Source organism: Pygoscelis adeliae, unplaced genomic scaffold, assembly GCF_000699105.1.
Source record: "Pygoscelis adeliae isolate BGI_AS28 unplaced genomic scaffold, ASM69910v1 Scaffold26, whole genome shotgun sequence".
Taxonomy (NCBI): Eukaryota; Metazoa; Chordata; class Aves; order Sphenisciformes; family Spheniscidae; genus Pygoscelis; species Pygoscelis adeliae.
In genome coordinates this window covers 726,977-734,382 of record NW_008825104.1, presented here as the reverse complement: position 1 = coordinate 734,382, position 7,406 = coordinate 726,977, and positions in this window count along the sequence as shown.

Below are 7,406 nucleotides of genomic sequence, written 5' to 3'. Positions count from 1 at the left end.
GTGACCATTCTCAGGCACTTCCGTGGTTTATCTAACACACCCATAACCCTTGCGCCTTTGCTGCCGCATGGATCTCCATCCCCTACCTCCACTGAGACGGCAGACCAAAGCACCTCGCTAGCACACCGTCCCTCAAACACTGGCGTGCCGCCCCCAGGCGTATCTCTAGTGAGCCTGGTTTTATCCCTTTCCCCCTTCAAATCTAGTTTAAAGCTCTTTCAATGAGCCCTGCTAACTCCTGTGCAAAGATCCTTTTCCCCGTTTGAGACAGGTGTACCCCGTCTGTCGCCAGCAGGCCTGGTGTCGTGTAGACCAACCCATGATCAAAAACCCCAATATTCTGCCGGTGACACCAAGCTCGGAGCCAGGTATTGATCTGCTGGCTCTTTCTGTTTCTTCCCTCATCATTCCTTGCAACTGGAAGGATAGAGAACACCGTTTGTGCTCCTGATCCCTTAACCAGGCATCCCAAGGCCCTGAAGTCTCTCTTGATTGCCCTTGGTCTTCTTGTTGCAACTTCATTGCTGCCTACCTGAAAAATCAATAATGGATAGTAATCTGAGTAATCTTACTAATGATAATAATTAGTCAGGGAACATGAAAGTTCAAGATAAAGTTACCTTAACTGTAGGTTGAATGGATTTTTTTAGATTAATAAGGATTATTTTCCAGGCTTTTATTGACAGGATTTAACATAAGCAATCAAAACATGGGTGTCAACCAACTGTCATTCCACTTTGAGGCATGGCAGGCTTAAAACAATGCTGATTTTCTGGTTGTATTTTTTCATGCAGTACAATGCATGTTCCTCTAAAACTCCATGCACTGAAGAGAACGGCGCCATTTTATACACAAATTTGAAATACAAGTTTGATAATGCAGCTCAGCCAACCTAAAAGATCAGTTTGATCCCCTGCAAAGGGATCTGCTCCTGGCTAATGTCAGACTTCTTGCTGCCTTACCATGCAACACTGCTGCTTAGCTCATGCTCTGGTGTTCAGGCGGGTTCCCCTTTGTTTAGTGAATCTTATCAGCTCACTAATCGAAATTAATTCAACACCACACACAAATCTCTAACTGGCTTGTGAATTGAATCAGCTTAGTGAACAGCCTGACAAATGCCAGAGCCGCTGTAAGGAGAGGGATGCAGCATCTTCTGTTCAGAGGCAGAAGGAAAAACTCTACTGACTCATGTTGCAGCAGGCAAGCTGCTGGATTCAAAATCACATTTATTAGATCAGTTGAGGGGCTGGAGGAGAGGAGAGAAAGACACAAGGTTTTAAGCACACTGTTCCTGCTTTACCTCTTTCCACAGGCCTCTACTACTCTTTCTTATACAGCTGTAATACTGCTATTACACTTGCATCATCCCACCGAAATTCACTTCGGCATTGCTTTTCAAAGGCACCTTTCCATCTGCAACAAGTTCTTTTCCCCCAGTCCCTCCCCCTTCAGAAATCTGCAAATACCTGCTTGCTTACAGCTTTAGTTTATTGGTATGGCGCAGGAGACCACTTCCTCACATGCCTGCCTTCTTCCTGTGTTTCTCTCTGCACAGACTGCCACCTCCACTCTTTATACAAATTCTACCACAAAATTCACCTTCCAAACAAGTCAGATCCACTCTCTGTGATAAAGCTCACCATTACAGATGCAGATTCACTATATTAGCGTGATATCCTAAGGCACTTTGCATACCTGCCTGAAAACAAAGGTTAGAAAGCAAGTCCTGCACATTGCAGCAATTGCAGTCTGAGCAGCATCACACTGCCTGGGAGCAGACAATGCATGCACAACTTTTCCACCATAGTGCACTATACCAAGATTAAAGGACAAAGCATGACCAACGGCAGACACTCAAAGTGCACCTGAAGCAGAAGAAAACAGGCAATTTGAGATGCACTGTTACAGTGCTTATTCCATTTGCTCTGTCAGTAGCTCTGTTGATCTCAAGGGCTGGTTCCAACGCGCACTTTGTAACAGCCAAGCAGCAAACTAAGGAGGCAAATGCTCAGACACTGCAAAGCTGAATCATCATCTGTGAAAGCAAAGGTCCTCCAGCTTGGGCATGATGCTGTGTAAAATAGGAAATACAACATTATGTTTGGCATCTCGCACTGATGAGGACATTTTAAAGGGAAATCACTGGAGCTGCATGGAGGCTGGTGAGCAGCACCGATTCTGGAAGGCAGACCCCAGTAGCTCCCTTGTGCCTGGGCCTTGGTTAATAAAATACCATGAGATTTGACATGTAAAATTGCAAGTTCAACCATTTTTAATACTTTTGAAGAGAAATCATTCAGATGTTTCTCAAACATGTCTTTAAATTGGTACTGCCTGTTCTTTTCACTGCCCACTATCGAAAGACTTGGAATTTGAAACAGGCTCTAAATATTTTACCTCTTCAGATAAACAGAGAAAAAACAGAAAAAAATGCTTAAGTGGAAAAACTGGTGGCACCAATTTGTAAAACAGTCCCTGAAAGCATTTCAACCATAAGAATGATTTTGACTGCCATGAAAACTGGTGCTATCATCATGCTGTGAAGATGACTTTATAGCAGGTGTTGTGGCACCCTATCTTCTTCATCTAATCACTCACGGGGAGCAGAAACTTTAACCAGAAACTTTAACCAATGCAACATATTGAACCAATTCTCATATTCTTTTATTACCTTTTTCCACAAAAAATGTTTTATCAGGAATGCTTATAAATCAGTACATCTTTAAAACAAAAAGCCCTGGTATCTTTTTTGCCCCACAAGTATCTTGTTTGCATCTGTTTTATAAACAGAGAGAAAAAACTGATGATGATTTCTTAGTTCAATGCTTCTAGCACCTGTTCATGTACGCCTGTACACCCAGAGCTCCTGTCGGCTCCCTCCCATATGCTTTTTATGACTGCCCCACTATTCTAAAGAAAGATGTAATCCATGTAGATACACTCTAGGTAGCACAGACTGACAAGCTACGGCAATGACGGGCAGAAACAGCTGTGGGGAAGACAGGGCAAATTAGAGAATCTGTAAGATTTTTATATTTTGTAAAGCATAAGTGTACTTGTAAGACACATTCTGATTGAAAGAGCATAAAAATCCAACAATTATAACCATCTTTCATGACAGCAGATGACAAGATGACTAAACCCACTTCAGCTAGTATAGCCCTCAACAAAACTTTACATACATGACTATTGCAAGAGAAAATTACAAAGATATATAATGTTAAGTTTGGCATATGTAAGGAATTACTGCTAATAACTAAGATGAGTTTACCTAGCATATTTTCCAGTTTTCCAGCCATCAGTGGCTTTCCCTTCGCTCAGTCCCTCCCCCTAGTACAGCTTGTAAATGATAGTCTACTTGCTCCTTTGGATGCTACAGCGAAGTGAATTAGTGCCTTTGCATACACTTAAAGGAAAAAGATCATGTCAAGGAAAGCTTGTACTGCTGATATTTGCAGTTACAGGGACTGGAGAAAAGGTGGAGAACACAGTATGATAGATTCGTATTTCTTAAATAGCAATCCTTCCCAGTAATGCCCTGTTTCTCTCTCTAGATGGTTAGTACAATGGTATCTACCATTAACAGATCTTGAAAAAGGTTACATATCCTAAAAGTCCAGGGTCTCAAAGCAAGACACAGAAAACAAAACAAGGGGCTTTAAACAACAACAAAAAAAATTGTTAACAGTAAAAGAAAGTGCCACTTACAGAATGGAGCGTGCAAGGGAGCAACTCGATACAAGAGCTTTAAACCCCAAGCAGAAAACAGGGGAAAAGTGCTGGAAGAATAATAGTTAAGAGTAAATGAACTTTTGCATTTTCACAAAGCATCTGAGAAATCCTGTGTACACTAGTGAGGCAAAAGGGATGGGTTTTGACAATGATCTTGAACTTGATAATGCTAACTGTCTAATAGACACTACAGTTTTCTTCCAAGAAGTCAGAAGGAAATGTGTCTTGATTAACACAATGAACACTTACACAAATCTGTTTTAAAGATGTAAGAAATGAAAAACACCTACTTTTAATATTTTATTAGTACCATTTTTAATTTTTTTAGACATACCAGAGGAACAGTGAGAACACTTATGTAGAAACCCTTAAGTGCCAAGTGGTGTGCATACATGGATGTGGCCTTGTGTCCATTCTGACAAGTCTACAACCCAACTAGACAAGAGATGGACAGGAGTAAGAAAGAAAATATCACAGCTTATGGGTCACAGTCTGCCTGCAATGTGTATATTGTCCCAAAACATTCCCCCTTTTTTTCCAGCTACTTCAATCATTCTGCATTTTCTGCTGACCCCACTTTGTCCTTGATTCTGCACTCAGAAACAAATTCAGAGTCACTGTGTACATTTTCTGCTTTTGAAGAAAAGGTAAGTTGGTGGAGTCAGTGGAAAAGAGAAACACTGCTTGTTCTTGGGAGCTCCTGCTGTCAGCAGCAAAGGGGAAAGCTGTTCCTTTTGTACCTTAAGCCAAGAGGTATTAAGTTGCAATAGTACCTCTCCATATACCCCTATTTCTAAAGTAATGGGAAATACACTATTACACACTAATATACACTATTACCAAGGTAATGGGTCCTCCGTCTTCTAAGAACCAAAAATAAAATAATCATCACCACCTTTCCTGTCCTAGACTGTCCTAGCATTCACAGTGATTAAACATTGGCCGTTCACCCTCCAACTTCTGCTATGTAAAGTGAAAGAGAGAGGTGTTGGCTCTGGATGGCCAAGGGGACATTCACTTCACCTCTGGATGATGGCTTTAAAACAAGAAGCCCATAATTCCTGGAACAGCCTCTCTTCTGAGCAAGTGGCACAGACACAGACACTTACCTGCTGCACATGCACTTCCACTGTCTTCTTGGCATGTCGTGGTTTAACCCAGCAGGCAGCTAAACACCACACAGCCGTTCGCTCACTCCCCCCCCAGTGGGATGGGGGAGAGAATTGGAAAAAAGGTAAAACTCGTGGGTTGAGATAAAGACAATTTAATAGGACAGAAAAGGAAGGGAAAATAATAATAATGATAAAAGAATATACAAAGCAAGTGATGCACAATGCAATTGCTCACCATCCGCTGACCGATGCCCAGCCAGTTCCTGAGCAGCGGCCACACACCCCCAACCAACCTCCCCATTTTTTTGTTCAGCATGACGTCATATGGTATAGAATGTCCCTTTGGCCAGTTGGGGTCAGCTGTCCCGGCTGTGCCCCCTCCCAGCTTCTTGTGCACCTCCAGCCTCCTCGCTGGCAGGTCAGTATGAGAAGCTGAAATATCCTTGACTTAATGTAAGCACTGCTCAGCAACAACGAAAACGTCAGTGTGTTATCAACATTGCTCATCCTAAATCCAAAACACAGCACTGTACCAGCTACTAGGAAGGAAATTAACTGTATCCCAGCCAAAACCAGGACATGGCAGTAAAAAAAAAAATACTGCTAGCTATATTAAGATGCTGACAATCATTTGAGCAGTTTGGATAATCTAAAGTAGGCAGAAGTCCTTGTCAAGTACATCTCAAACAAAAGAAAAAGGACACACTGAAAAAAAATACTTTTGCTTCAGAGTCTTTCAAACAATTTATCTCTCAGCCTCCACACAGTCACAGAGAGACCTGCAGCAAACTGCGACAGAAATGGCACTGCATCCATTCAACTTCTTCAGTGGGAAAAGTGAGTCCACTCTGTGAAGAACCTTAAGCCACTGAAACAGTCTTTAGTACCCCCCATAACCTCCTCTTCCTCTCCTTCCATTAGGCTATTTCAGAATTTGGTTTCAACTGACATTAAAGACATACCTTGACAGCAAAAATTCTGTTTTACCCCGGGAGGAAAATAGTAGCATCTTCAGCGTAACCTGAACTGATGTCTACTTAATCAAGAGTGGCATTTCTCAAATTGTGGTAAGGAAAATTAGTACTCAGTCACTCCAAATTATTACATGATTTAAAATAAATCATATACACAGTCTCAAAAATGCAGATGATCTGCCTGGTAGACATTCAGTTAAAGCAACTGGAATTAAAGCACACAATCAAAGCATCAAATCAGATTCATCTAAGCAGACATTCTTACACAACATTTTGCTATTCAGTTTATTAATATCTACCTTTAGCTATGCCTTACTTTCACTGCCCCCTTTAATTCTCTTGATTAGAAATACATCTGTGCCAGATTCTAAGCATTAGTTTATTCCCCTCAATAACCTGAAAATTGAGAAGGGCTGTATCAGATTTTCTTTTTTCCACTGTTTTACTCTACCGCTAATTATTCAGTCAGAAATCTGTTGCATATTTCATGTAGGTTGGGGTTTTTGGCAGTAACTGAGACTTCTTTAGAAACAGTTCACTACAGTTTAAATTCATTATCTGTTGCTAATTAAAATGATCTATTGTCACAAAAGAAAATCCTGTTATAGAAACTAATGAGCTGCAATCTTCAGTAACTGAGAGGATGTGTTTACAAGCATGAACACTTAATGCCAATGCCAGTCAGGTCTAATTGGGATTAACCTTCCAGTATTTACTACTACTCATAATCCTAGGTGGAATTAGAGGGAAGCACAGTCAGCAAAGTATCAGTAAATCAACAGATACAAACAGAAACAATGTTAGAAACACTTCTCTTAATTATAATGTCCATGTACTGCTTAAATTAACCTAAGTAAACTATGTATTACAACTTAATGATTTTTTTAAAAAAATTTGCCTATTCAGGTATCTTGTCATTTTTTTTATACTAAAAAATGTTCCCCCTAGACAGGAGCAGTGAGAAGCAAGAGATTACTTATTAAGATGAAACAAGGTATTTCATTGCTTTGGATAAACTATTTATACTTAAAACATACACATCTAGAAAATGTACTTAACAATTCCAGCACCTGTATACATACAGGTGCTCCCTGGAGAACCAGAGTATTTTACCTCATGCTAAGCATGCAAGTGTGAGTCTCAAACTGGGTAATCTGATTTTCATGGGTGCTGGGCACTGCAGTTCCCGATGGACTGTAGTAGTTGTGGATCATCATGACCTCCGACAATGAAGTCAGTAATTTAGGAGACTGATTTGAAGCATGTAAAATATGGAAACTTAAGGCAGTTTACTTAACCACTGGCAACTTCCAATTAGTTGCATTGTACTTTATGTTGAGGAAGCTGTATATTACAAGAAATAATGGCTAACTATCTGCTATTAAAAATGGAGCCACATCCTATCAGGCTAAGCAACAGTAAAGAGTGACTCCTACAGTTGAACATTTGATTAATTTGGTCCTCTGTTTGGATCAGTCTCTCAGCATGGCATTAAACACCACCAGGGTGTTGTATGAATGCCTTACCAAGAAAGTTTTGGTGGTTTTTCTTCCTTTGCTTAAAATGAGAAAATTAAATACTGGCT